The sequence below is a fragment of the Balaenoptera borealis genome (genome assembly GCF_965194805.1).
Source record: "Balaenoptera borealis genome assembly, chromosome: 19".
Classification (NCBI taxonomy): Eukaryota; Metazoa; Chordata; class Mammalia; order Artiodactyla; family Balaenopteridae; genus Balaenoptera; species Balaenoptera borealis.
This window is the reverse complement of record NC_138878.1, coordinates 12,776,608-12,790,114: the sequence shown is the minus strand read 5'-3', so window position 1 is coordinate 12,790,114 and position 13,507 is coordinate 12,776,608. Positions and strand designations below refer to the sequence as shown.

Genomic DNA, 13,507 nt, shown 5'->3' with positions numbered 1-13,507 from the left:
TAATGGGGTAATCTTTGTGGGATGATGAAAATGTCGTAAAATTGTGGCGACAGTCGCACAACTTTGTGAACATACTAAAACCCACTGAATTGTGGCATGTGAATAATATCTCAATTTAAAAAAATAAGAGTGCCTGTAGGTTGTGTTACAGTGTGAGGGAAGCGCTTATTCAGTGGTCACAGCTACTGTCACCTGAGATCCAAACATGCCTCCTGCTGTCTCGGACTCGTTTCTTCTTTACAGTTTTTCCACTGATTATACCCAGTGGATGCTCAGTATATTTTGTTACTTAACTCACTCTTGGGCCTTTTCAGAAGCTCTTGGGCCTTTCCTCAGAGGCAGATGTTCCGCTTTTCCTGTTCAGTTATTGGAGAGTAGTGAGCAAGTGGAAACCAGGTTACTTAAATACTCAGCAAAGCAGATGGAGGAGACGTTTACCTGCCAGATTCTCTTTGGGAAATCGCTGCCTGGATATGTTGCCCGATTACAGCATGTCACATAGAGAACTGAGGTGGATCATTGGACTTGCCAGGGTAAAAAAGGCAGCCCAAAGTCAGTCCAGGCTGAAATTTTTACAGCACAGGAATAAACACAACTCTGGATTATCTTTCTGTCCTACTTGGAGCCAGGAGCAAAGCGGGTTCTCAGTCAGCAGTTAATGAATGAATATGATCTTGTATGGTGTGTTTAAGATCACAGTTTGTCTGATTGTGACTTTGCACTGTTACATGAGTATATGCAGTGCAGAACACATTGCATGCATTATCTTATGTAATTCTCTAAAAACAGTGCAAAGTCACAGCCAAGGCTGTCTCCGCCAGAGACACAGAAATGTGCATGCAGTGGCTGAAACCTCTGCCACCTCCTAGCCAGGCCATTTGGACATCAACAAATGAAATGAGAAAGGTTTAAATGAAATAATGCATGTAAAGTGCCTGGCACCCAGTAGGCATCCAACAGGTGGGAGCTTTGATGTTTGAAGAGGGGGTAATGTAACATGGTAGATTTCAGACCTGGTGTCGTCAGAAAAATCTAGGTTTGATTTCTGCACCTACCATCCATAAGTTGTGTGATGTTGTGTGTTTCATTAACATCTCTGAGCCTCAGTTTCCCCCGTCTGTAAAATGGGTATTATAGTACCTAGCTCCGTAGCTTATTTTAAGGTTTAAATGAGATAATGCATGTAAAGCATCCACCACATTACCTAGCATGTAGTAAGTGCTCAGCAAATGGTTACTTCTTTCCTGCCTTAATGGTAGAAAACCAGCCCTAGACCTTCATTTCAACATCTCAAGTATGTACCTCATCTGTACACCCGTGTGTGGCGGAGGAATGCTTCAGAGATGTCTAACACTAGACAGTGGGGAAAATGCATGGAGAAAGCTGCACTTCAGTTGGGGCCTGAGTTCTGCACGAGGGAAGTACCCTCTGTAATTGGGTGTGTGCACTTTGCAGCTGACGTGCTTTAAGAAGATGGGCGGGAGGAACTGGTGTACAGTTGAGGGGGCCTGGGCTTTGTAGGTGCCAAGGTTCAGATCCTCTGTGACCTCAAGAAAGGGACTTGGTTTCCCTGAGGCTCTGTTTCAAATCTAAATGGTGAGATGATAATAACTACAGAAGGAGGTTGCTGTGAGGAATAACCAACCCCTGGGATACTTAGAGTGTGTTCTTGGCAAGTGGTCAGCTCCCCAGTCCTCGTGCAGCCTGTGGTGGTCCCCGAGCTGCGTTACAGAGGCCGAGGGGCCCAGTGCGGGGATGTGGTTTTGTTGCTGAGACGAGGTCCCAGGTTCTCCTTGGGTGAAAGACACATCCTGGCCTGTCTGTGGCTTCTTCTCAATCAGGGACAAGGTAGTGAGTGTGGCACTTTGTGAAGCTGAGAGCAGTGTCGAGAGCTTGGAGTTGGCCAGCAATGGGCATTGTGCCTCCTGGGGAATGGGTGTTCCTGCCACTCTGCGACACCTCTGACTAGTTGAGAATGGAGGCTCTGAGCAATCTCTAGAGGATACTCCGTCAGCCAGAGTTCTTAGAGGAACGAAGCAGAGATCTCTTCTCTGGGACATAGAACAGCGATGCATGTGACCCTAATGTCAGCAAAGGTCACTGGTATTTGTGATCATAAGTTTGTGGGCCAAATATTAACTTCAGAACTAGTTGAGATCCCCCAGCTGTGGCTCAAAATGTGGAGATGAAAGAGGAAACGGGGTGTTCTTTTCAAGAGTCACTAGCCTGGAACTGGGGGCGCCCGGATTTCAAACTTCACTTCCTCTGCTTCCCTTTGTAGTTGCTTTTTCTCTCTACCTGTGCCCTGTGGAGAGACCAGGTCCTGCTGACGGGGGCTATTTGGGGCACCCCCAAGGGGTTGGTTCACCCCGAGGCAAACGCATGTCAAGTCACATCCTGGCATCTGTCCGCAGCCACGGCCCTGGGGACCTGGTCCTTCTCAGTGTGCGTTTGGAGATCCTGGTAGTGGTGCGCTTTGTCCCTCCTAACTTGGATTGTAAACTAGGGGTTAGGCCCGTCCAAATACAATTCTGATTTACCCAACAGGTTAGGTGTAGATGAGCAGGCCACCCCTTGTCACCAGTACGGCAGCGTGGGGCTTTGCCCGTGTTTCCCTACAGCTTGCCCTGTGGGCCCGCCCACCTGCACAGATGGGTCCCTGGGCAGATGCTTACTGATTCCTCACTTACTGTGTGGGGAGCTCTAGATGCGGGGAGAGGGCTGGCGCTCAAGAGGCAGAGGATTGTGGCACCAGTCTGTCCTCAGGGACGCTGGCAAGGAGCTGTGGAGCTAGAAACGTGAAACACGTGAGAAAGAACCCGTGGCATTCGATGGTGCAGTGCTGGCACAGACTGCGGGGTCGCCGAGTCCTTCAGCGTCCAGAGGAGGAGTGGTCCTTCCTGGGAAGGTCAGGAAAAGCAGGGGGTTGGATTTGAACTGGACTTTGAAGGCTGGCTAGGATGTGGAAGGGAGCGGGAGCTTCCCCACAGAGTGGAATGGACAGGAGGTGTCCAAGGAGTAGCGTAACAGGGCCCAGTAAGAAGCCCTTACTGGAGAGGAAGGTTGTGCCGGGCGGCTGAGCAGTGAGACTGGAGAGGTCAGCCGGCCCTGCCTTGATCACCCTGACTGTCAGGTAGAGAGTGTGGGCTCGGTTCATGGGACAGGTCTTCCTGCTGTGGCCCCAGGGGTGACCCACAGGGCCAGGCCCAGTGCTCTAAGAACGGATGGTTTTGATGAGAACGTGTTCTCAGGGTTTCCCCTCCGCAGGGAACCACTGTTTGTCATTGTCTCGCTCTCCTGGACACTGATAATATTCTTCCTCCAAGTGCAGATAGAGACTTGGGGTTCCAGGCCCTCGGGAACTGAATGGACCATTGTATTGTAGTAGCCTGGGGTGCCCTGAGTTGCGTCCTGGTAAGATTCGGGGTTGGGGGGCCTTGCAGCTGGTGTAGAGCGAACGGAGCAGAAACACACACGGCCTGGCTTCCCCAGGGGCAGCGCGGTCAGAGTCCCCGGGCAGCCTGTCTGGACAGGAGGGGAGGCACAGCTGCTTGCAGCGGCTTCAGTGATCCCCACATCCTGGACTTCGCAAGAACAAGGGGACACAAGATCTAGATCTCTGTGGAATTTAGGAAACAGGCGTGGAAAACTCAACCTAGAAAAAAGTCATTCTAGGTTTTTCAGACTGTATCCCCAATGCTGTGGGCAGTGTGAAATGTCAAATCCAGTCTCTTAGGATGATAAAAAAAAAAGTTTGCTGCTGCTGCTGCTGCATTGGCCAGGAATCGAACCCGGGCCTCCCGCGTGGCAGGCGAGAATTCTACCACTGAACCACCAGTGCTCCAGCTGTGAGCAGCTGTGTGAGCACCCCCCTTTAACCCCAGTCCCCTTGTCTGTATGCTGATTCACAGAATAGAAGGCCACATCAGCACAGCTGCAAGGGCAGAAGCGTAGGCTCCAGAGCAGGAGAGAAGGCAGGAGGAGGTAGAGGTAGGGAGAGAGAGAGAGAGGGAGAGAGAGGGAGAGAGAGAGGGAGAGGGAGAGGGAGAGGGAGAGGGAGAGGGAGAGGGAGAGGGAGAGGGAGAGGGAGAGGGAGAGGGAGAGGGAGAGGGAGAGGGAGAGGGAGAGGGAGAGAGAGAGAGAGAGAGAGAGAGAGAGAGTGTGTGTGTGTGTGTGTGTGTGTGTGTGTGTGTGTGTGTGTGTGTGTGTGTGTGTGTGTGTGAGCGAGCGAGAGAGAAGTTGATTTGCCTTCAGGCGTCAGGACAGAAAGTAGAGCTCAAGTCGTTCCTTCTCAGTAGCAAAAAGCCCACTGAGACTCTGGGGACTTCCTCCTCTCTGAAGTGTGGCTCCTCCCGTCCCGCGTTCACGTGGTGTGTTGAGCTGTTTTACAGTTCACAGGCTTCAGCACAGCTTCCTGCTGGAGACTGGCCAAGGCTGAGGAGTGCAGCAGGAGTCCCCTTACAGCGTGAAGGGCCCCACAGCCAGTGGTGCCTCTGTGGAGCACCCAGCTGCTGGTCATGCTCACGAAGCGGGGAAGTGTGCTCAGAGATTCGCAGCCCCTTGGCTGCTGCAGGCCGGGCGTGGCTGAGGAGCTGGGTCCTGCGGCAGGATCTCTGGGGGAGCCTGCCAGGAAGAGGCCAAAAAGCAGCACTGCATTGGCCGGGAATCGAACCCGGGCCTCCCGCGTGGCAGGCGAGAATTCTACCACTGAACCACCAATGCTCTAGCTGTTCTCTGGCGCACCTGCAGGGCTTTTCTCAAGAGGCTGTGTCTGTCATAATAGTCAGAGAGCTCTGACACACCACTGGGCCTCATCTGGCTGGTCTGTCCTGTTTGAGAATACAGCGAGTTTATGTAGAGCCGTCCTTGCTGCGCCTCGTTACACTGCTTAGGGAGGGGGAACCTGTGGAACTGGCTTCCTCCCGAGGCCCTTGGTTCATCCACAGCCCTCAGCCCCCTGGGGTGGGCTTGGTGGAATCACACCCTATAAAGATCAAAGCCAGAGGCCCCTCACAGGCCATCTGCGCAGCCCCTTCCTGGAATCCCTGTCTCTGCCCCCACATCCGCCAGCTCAGGAGCCAGGCCTGTTTGATTTGCCTGTGCTCATAGAACAGATGCCCCACCTACGACTTGCGGGATTGAATCTTTATCAAGCCCTGTAATCCCCATTGAACAGCCTCTTTACAGGAGTGGTCACAGCCTCAAAGGACAGCACATTTATTTATAAATATTTACTTATTTATTTGGCTGTGCCAGGTCTTAGTTGCAGCATGTGGGATCTTTAGTTGCGGCATGAGGGCTCTTGGTTGCGGCATGCATGCGGGATCTAGTTCCCTGACTAGGGATCGGACCTGGGCCCCCTGCATTGGGAGCTTGGAGTCTTAACCACTGGACCACCAGGGAAGTCCCAGCACGTTTATTTTAAACAATGCTAATTACTAGCAGGCTGCTGACACCGAGCTGGAACCACACAAACTAATTGATACCTTTTGGACTTGACTGTCCTTAAAATTCTCTGAGCCAGCTGGAGACCCCCATTTATGCCGTAGGCGAGCAGTGTACTTGCCGTGATGGGCACAGAGCAATTAGACAGTGAGCCAGGCAGCTACTTGGACGTCTGTAATCTTTAGGCCACCCTGGTCACACCTTCAGCTGCTGCACTGGTCCTAGTCTCTCCAACCTGATGATGGGACAGTCTCCCCGTTCCCATCCATCTCACAGCTTTTTTTTTTTTTCTTTTGGAGTATAATTGCTTTACAATGTTGTTAGTTTCTGCTGTACAACGAAGTGAATCAGCTATATGTGTACCTATATCCCCTCCTTCTTGGATCTCCCTCCCACCCCCACCCCATCCCCACCCCATCCCACCCGTCTAGGTCACCACAGAGCACCGAGCTGAGCTTCCTGTGCTATACAGCAGGTTCCCACTAGCTATTTTACTCATGGTAGTGTATTTATGTCAAACCTAATCTCCCAATTCATCTCACCCTCCCTTTCCCCCACTATGTCCACATGTCCATTCTCTACATCTCCGTCTCTATTCCAGCCCTGCAAATTGGTTCATCTGTGCCATTTTTCTAGATTCCACATATATGCATTAATATATTTGGGGTTTTTTTCTGTCTTCACTCTGTGTGACAGAGTCTAGGTCCATCCACATCTCTACAAATGACCCAATTTCGTTGTTTTTTATGGCTGAGTAATATTCCATTGTATATATGTACCACATCTTCTTTATCCATTCTTCTGTCAATGGGCATTTTGGTTGCTTCCATGACCTGGCTCTTGTAAATACTGCTGCAATGAACATTGGGGTGCATGTGTCTTTTTGAATTATGGTCTTTTCAGGGTACATGCCCAGTAGTGGGACTGCTGGGTCATATGGTAATTCTATTTTTAGTTTTTTAAGGAACCTCCATACTATTTTCCATAGTGACTGTATCAATTTACATTCCCACCAACAGTGCAAGAGGGTTCCCTTTTCTCCACACCCTCTCCAGCATTCATTGTTTGTAGATTTTTTGATGATGGCCATTCTGACTGGTGTGAGGTGACACCTCATTGCAGTTTTGATTTGCATTTCTCTAATAATTAGTGATGTTGAGCGTCTTTTCATGTGCTTCTTGGCCATCTGTATGTCTTCTTTGGAGAAATGTCTATTTAGGTCTTCCACCCATTTTTTGCTTGGGTTGTTTTTCTGATATTGAGCTGCATGAGCTGTTTATACATTTTGGAGATTAATCCCTAGTCAGTTGCTTTGTTTGCAAATATTTTCTCCCATTCTGAGGATTGTCTTTTCATCTTGTTTATGGTTTCCTTTGCTGTACAGAAGCTTTTAATTAGGTCCCATTTGTTCATTTTTGTCTTTATTTTCATTACTCTAGGAGGTGGGTCAAAAAAGATCTTGCTGTGATTTATGTCAGATAATGTTCTGCCTTTGTTTTCCTCCTAGAGTTTCATAGTGTCCAGTTTTACATTTAGGTCTTTAATCCATTTTGAGTTTATTTTTGTGTATGGTGTTAGGGAATGTTCTAATTTCAGTCTTTTACGTGTAGTTGTCCAGTTTGCCCAGCACCATTTTTTGAAGAGGCTGTGTTTTCTCCATTGTATATTCTTGCCTCCTTTGTCATAGATTAGGTGACCAGAGGTGCATGGGTTTAGCTCTGGGCTTTCTATCCTGTACCATTGATCTACATTTCTGTTTTTGTGCCAGTACCATACTATCTTGATTACTGTACCTTTGTAGTATATAGTTTGAGGTCTGGGAGCCTGATCCCTTCAGCTCTGTTTTTCTTTCTCAAGATTGCTTTGGCTATTCAGGGTCTTTTGTGTTTCCATACAAATTGTAAAATTTTTTGTTCTCATTCTGTGAAAAATGCCATTGGTAATTTGATAGGGATTGCATTGAACCTATAGATTGCTTTGGATAGTATAGTTATTTTCACAATATTGATTCTTCCAATCCAAGAACATGGTATATCTCTTCATCTCTTTGTGTCATCTTTGATTTCTTTCGTCAGTGTTTTACAGTTTTCTGAGTACAGATCTTTTGCCTCCTTAGGTAGGTTTATTCCTAGGTATTTTATCTTGTTGTTGTGATGGTAAATGGGACTGTTTCCTTAATTTCTCTTTCTAATCTTTCATTGTTAGTGTATAGGAATGCAAGAGATTTCTGTATATTCATTTTGTATCCTGCAACTTTACCAGATTCATTGATTTGTTCTCATAGTTTTCTGGTGGCATCTTTAAGATTTTCTATGTATAGTATAATGCCATCTACAAACACTTCTTCTTTTCCAATTTGTATTCCTTTCGTTTCTTTTTCTTCTCTGATTGCCATGGCTAGGACTCCCAAAACTATGTGGAATAACAGTGGTGAGAGTGGACATCCTTGTCTCGTTCCTGATCTTAGAGGAAATGCTTTCAATTTTTCACCATTGAGAATGATGTTTGCTGTGGGTTTGTGGTATACAGCCTTTATTATGTTGAGGTGGGTTCCTTCTGTGCCCACTTTCTGGAGAGTTTTTATCATAAATGGGTGTTGAATTTTGCCAAAAGCTTTTTCTGCATCTAATGAGATGATCATGGGGTTTTTCTTAAAACACTCTTTGACCATCTCTTCAAAACCCATGAGCAGCTTCCCTGTTAGCCATGATGTGAGATCCCTTCTCCTGAATCTGAGTTGCCAGGCCAGCTCATCCCAGTTGATTTCCTGCTGTTCTCTGGACCCCAGGCAAACTTGGCAAATTTCCCCTCCTTGCTTTTGCCCACACATTTCCTCCTGCCCAGAACACCTGTTTCCTTCTCTCAGGGTCCCTGCCTCCTCCAAGGTCCAGCTCAGTTTCCCACTCCTGGGAAGATGTCCCTGACCCCCAGGCCGCAGCTCCCCAATGGTTATCTGGGCCCCTCATGCCACCATTTGCCCACATGAGGCTTCTCACCGCAGAGACGCTGTGAGCCTCCGAAGGGCAGAGTGTCTTCACGTCCACTGGGCTCTGAAAGGAGACCCTGGTGCCTGACGGAGCTGGGCCTCCCTCTGCTCGCCTCCACTCGGGCAGGGCCTCCCTCAGACCCCCTCTCCCTGCTAGCATCACCCCCCAGGTGGGCACCTTGCAGGCGTCTCTACCCTTCCTGCCCTCTCCCCTCTCCCTGCTGCTTCCCACTGCCTCAGCCATATTTCAGGCCCCCCTTCCTGACCCTGGTAGCTGCGGTGTTCTCCCTTGGAGATATTTCAGCCTCCTTCTGTCAAACCAGCCCACCCCCACCCAGGGCAGCCTCTCTGGTCAAAACATAGACATAAATATGTCACCCCATTGCTGGAAACCTTTCACCGGCTCGTCTTTTCCTTTAACTGTCCCCAGCCACCCCTTCCACACACCGGACTCCTCACCCTTCCCTAAATACACCGTGTCTTTTCAGGGCCCCCGCCTTTAGCCAGGCTCTTCCCTGTGCCTGAGGTTCCCTGCCTTCCTTTCTTTACCTGGAAAATGCCTACTATAATGGCTCGAAGATCTGACTCAGATGGCGCTTCCCCGTCAGCCCAGGTAGACTTACCTACGGCGTTCTTGCTTCTGTGGTGTTGCTTGTGTCATGTTGCTACACATACTTGTTTGTGGATCTTCCCTGTTGGATGTGGGCCCAGTTCAGCACCGTCCCCAGAAACAGTGACAGACACAGAGAACTGCTTGGGTGCAGGAACTGCTTGCAACACTGAGCAAGTATTGAATGAAGACGGTGGATCACTACAGTTTTGGGGCCCCAGCAGGACATTCACTTGCATTCTCTCAGATTCCCAGAAGTGACACTGTTCACCACCGTTCTTCATTCTGTCATAGACAAAGGGAAACAGAGACCCAGAAAAGGGAAAGGACCGTGACCCAGCCAACGCCTCCCAGTCAGCAGCAGAACTGGGAAAGCCCTGCCCCGAGATGCCTGACTCCCAGTTCCTCTTTCTAAACCGGTCATCTCCCTCCCTCACCCCAGCCCCGGGCCCCAGGCCCCAGGCCGGCAGCCGCAGGAGCCGCCTGATCCCACTGGTCCCACAGCCCCTCTCTGCTCCCTCTCCAGGCTGGTCCGGGAGTTCGTGGTCCAGAACAACACCGTGCAGATCAAGCATGTGATCCAGACGCTGTCTCAGGAGTTTGCCCTGTCCCAGCACCCGCACAGCCGGAAAGGGGGCCTCATGGGCCTGGCCGCCTGATCCATCGCGCTGGGCAAGGTGAGCCCTTCTCCTGGAGGGACGTACACACCAGCCAGGGCCTCGACCCTGACCGAGCCCCAGCAGCGTGTTGCAGACTTGTGATTTCTTTATTGCCATTCTCTCCACATCTCAGACCTCAAGGCTGGCTCTGTGGCCTTGCACCCTGGGTCTTGATGCTCTTCGTAATTTAAAAAAATTTTTTTTCACTTACAGTTAATGGAATAGTATACAGCTCTATGATGAGAGTATAGAGTTATGTCAATAGCAGGATCAAAATACAGAACCATTCTGTCACCCCAATGTCCCCTCATGCTGGCCCCACCCTGCCCCGAGTGACAGGGGCAGCTTATGCTCAGCTCACCAGGGCATTCGATCCAGACCACAGAGATGCAGGGTTTTGCCTTTTGATTAGTTCTCTCGACCTTGATTCCTGCTTTCAGTGCATCCTTTTTGCTGGTCCTTCGGCCTATGCGAGGAGGGGTGCTCCAGGGGCCTCTCCTGCCTGACTCAGGCTCCGTCATCTTCCTCTATGTCCGCCTGACCCCTGGAGCCAGCCCGGGCCAGGGATTCAGCCAGGTCAGGCAGCCCCGCCCCCAGCAGGCAGCTCTCATGCCTTTGACCCACAGGACATCGTGACGGAGAGCAACAAGTTTGACCTGGTGGGCTCATCCCCTTGTTGCGGGAGAGGATTTATTCCAACAACCAGTACGCCCGGCAGTTCATCATCTCCTGGGTAAGGTCCGGCCCCGCGACACTCCTTCTCCAGCCATAACGAGCCTCTAGTTGAGTGAGGTCTGCTCTCTGGCTCACCTGGGCACTTCCTGTGGCTGCGGGGATGCCTGATTGTTATCCCTCTAGGAGCCGATGACACCAGATAATCCAAAAACATGTTTATTCAGCTCTGCCCCCAAAGCCTATCACGTTTGCCTCTGAAGAGGATGTGGTTCCTTCCTTGTCTCTGGAAACACCCAGATTTACTTACCTTTGAAGCCAGCTCTGCTCCTCCAGCTGTCACACCTCTCCTAGCCTTGCCCACCTTTCCCATGGGTTTCCTCCCGCACCCCCTGCCCCGCCCCCGGGCATATGAACTGCCTTGGGGTTAAATCGCCGTTCCCCTGCCCATTGAACAGAAACAACAGCTACTAGCACCCCTTCCCCCATGGGACACCCGCAGTGCCATGAAAAGATGCCTCAGCAGGGCCCCTTCTCACTGGCCAGTCCGGAGGATGGGCGAGGAGATGCGGGTTCTCTGGCTGGTGACTTTCCCTGATGGTTTCCTCCCCTGGGGCAGATCCTGGTCCTGGAGTCCGTGCCAGACATTAACCTGCTGGATTATTTGCCGGAGATCCTGGATGGACTCTTCCAGATCCTGGGCGACAACGGCAAAGAGATTCGGAAAATGTGAGTGGAGGAGGGGAGGGGCAGGCGGCTGCAGGGACCCCTCGGCGCGAACGCGTACCCCACACCCAACCGACAGGCGGCGGCAGGAGAACACGAAATTCACCGTCCTCTTCCTGGCTCGTGTGCTTCCTGCTTTGAGGAGCTAGGAGATCATCCACCCCCAGCCTCTGAAAAAGGTCCATCTGACAAGCGTATCCCACAGAGCACAGCAGAAATGGCACTGGTGGCGGCTCCTCTGGCTCTGGCTGCATGAGCTATTTCCTTTCTCTTTGCTCATTGGTAGGTATGAGATGGTCCTTGGAGAATTCTTGAAGGAAATTAAAAAGAACCCCTCCAGTGTTAAGTTTGCTGAGATGGCCAACATCCTGGTGATCCACTGCCAGACCACGGGTGAGTGTGTAAAGGCCCCAAGGCCACCACCACCTCCTCAGAAGCACCTTTCTGTCTCCCCATCTCAGAGAGAGTCCTCGTGGGAGTGTGAACCAGTGTGACGGTGGGTCCTGGAGCGGTGGGTCCTTGTGGGAGAGATTCCAATTCTCTAACAAAGGCATAACTAACCAAATTCAGGAATATAAAAATGGGGGACCTTACTATATATCCTAATTCACGATTTAGCAATCCATAGTAAAACAGTGTTCTCCTTACGGCATAACTTTTTACTGTATAAACAATATATGATGCTTGTGTATATAATTTAGAAAAACAGATAACAAAACAAAATACAGTCCCACAACTTAGGCAAAAGTGTTCCTCAATTCTTATAGAATGTAAACTACAAAACATTGAAAAATTAGAGAATACCAATATAAATGTAAAGACATCCCACATTGATGGATTAGATGACTTAAGATGACAATACTTCCCAAATTGATCTCCATATTCAATTCAATCCATATCAAAATAACAGCTGCATTTTTTTCAGAAATGTTTCAGATCCTAAAATTCATATGGAAATGCAAAGGATCCAGAATAGACAAAACTACCTTTCAAAAGAGGAAAAAAATTGGAAAATTCATACGTCCCAATTTCAGAACTTACTACAAAGCTACAGTAATAGATGGATAGATCAAATAGAACTGAGAATCCATAAATAAACCTTTACATTTATGGTCAGATTTTTTTCTTAAGAGGTGCCAAAACAATTCAGTGGGGGAAATTAGTCTTTTCAACAAATAGTGCTGGAACAACTGGATACCTGCATGCAGAAAAATGAAGTTGGACCCCCTCCTGACACCATACACACAAAAAGAAAAACTCCAAATAGATCACAAGCCTAAGTACTATATTTAGAACTATATAATTCTATTTAGGGGTAAATCTTTATGACTTTCGGTTGAGCGATGGCTTCTAAAATATGACAGCAAGAGCACATGGGACAAAAGGAAAAAAATAGATATTTGGCGATTCATCAAAATTAAAAACTTTTATGCTTCAAAAGACACTATCAAGGGACTTCCCTGGTGGTCCAGTGGTTAAGACACCATGCTTCCACTGCAGGGGGCACGGGTTTGATCCCTGGTCTAGGAGCTAAGATCCCGCATGCCACGCTGCACAGCCAAAAAATAGAAGGAAAAAAGCAAAAGACACTATCTAGAAAGTGAAAAGACAGTTCCACAAAAGGGAAGAGAATATTTGTAAATCATATATCTGATATGGGACTTGTATCTAGAATATATAAAGAACTCTCATTACTCAAATAAACTCAGTTTTAAAAAATGAGATCTGAATAAACATTTCTCCAAAGAAGATATACAGATGGCCAAAAGGCACATAAAAAGATGCTCAACATCCTTAGCCATCATGGAAATGCAAATCAAAAACACTATGAGATACCACTTTACATCCATTAGTATTAGTATCAATGGCAAGTATCAAATAAAATAAAAAGGAAAATAACATGTTGGCAAGAACGTGGGGTAATTAGAAACCTTATACACTGCTGGTGGGAATGTAAAATGGGACAGCTGCTTTGGAAAACAGTCTGGCAGTTCCTCAAAAAAACATTTGACCCAGCAACTCCACTCCTAGGTATACATCCAGGAGAAATGAAAACCTGTGTCCACACAAAACCTTTTACGTGAATGTTCATAACAATGTTACTCGTAATAGCCAAAAAGTAGAAGCCACCCAAACGTCTATCAACTCGTGAATGGATGAGTAAAACGTGATATATGCCTATAACTAGGTATTATTTTACATTTAATCCTGTGAAGGACCTGATCAGATTGGTTTCTTATAAAGATTTACTATAGAATCAATGCGGATAATCAGTTGCGAGGCTGGACAGGGAGACATTTAGAATGGAGACAGGAGGGACATCGGGAGATTGCTGCTATGTCCCAAAGATGCCTGAACTAAGGCAGTAGCAGGTGTGATAGGAAAGATGGGACAAATTTGAGAGATGTT

The 13,507-nt window shown here is 48.6% G+C and overlaps 1 long non-coding RNA gene across 1 annotated transcript in view; it reads left to right on the top strand.

The window, feature by feature from the left end:
- The window catches only part of LOC309617555, a 40,031-nt gene that overhangs the window by 8,751 nt on the left and 17,773 nt on the right, over positions 1-13,507 (top strand). Inside the window, exons 2-5 of the long non-coding RNA XR_014238028.1 lie at positions 9,568-9,718; positions 10,327-10,433; positions 10,992-11,101; positions 11,385-11,491. This is a non-coding gene — a long non-coding RNA (uncharacterized lncRNA). The remainder of the gene's footprint in view (positions 1-9,567; positions 9,719-10,326; positions 10,434-10,991; positions 11,102-11,384; positions 11,492-13,507) is intronic.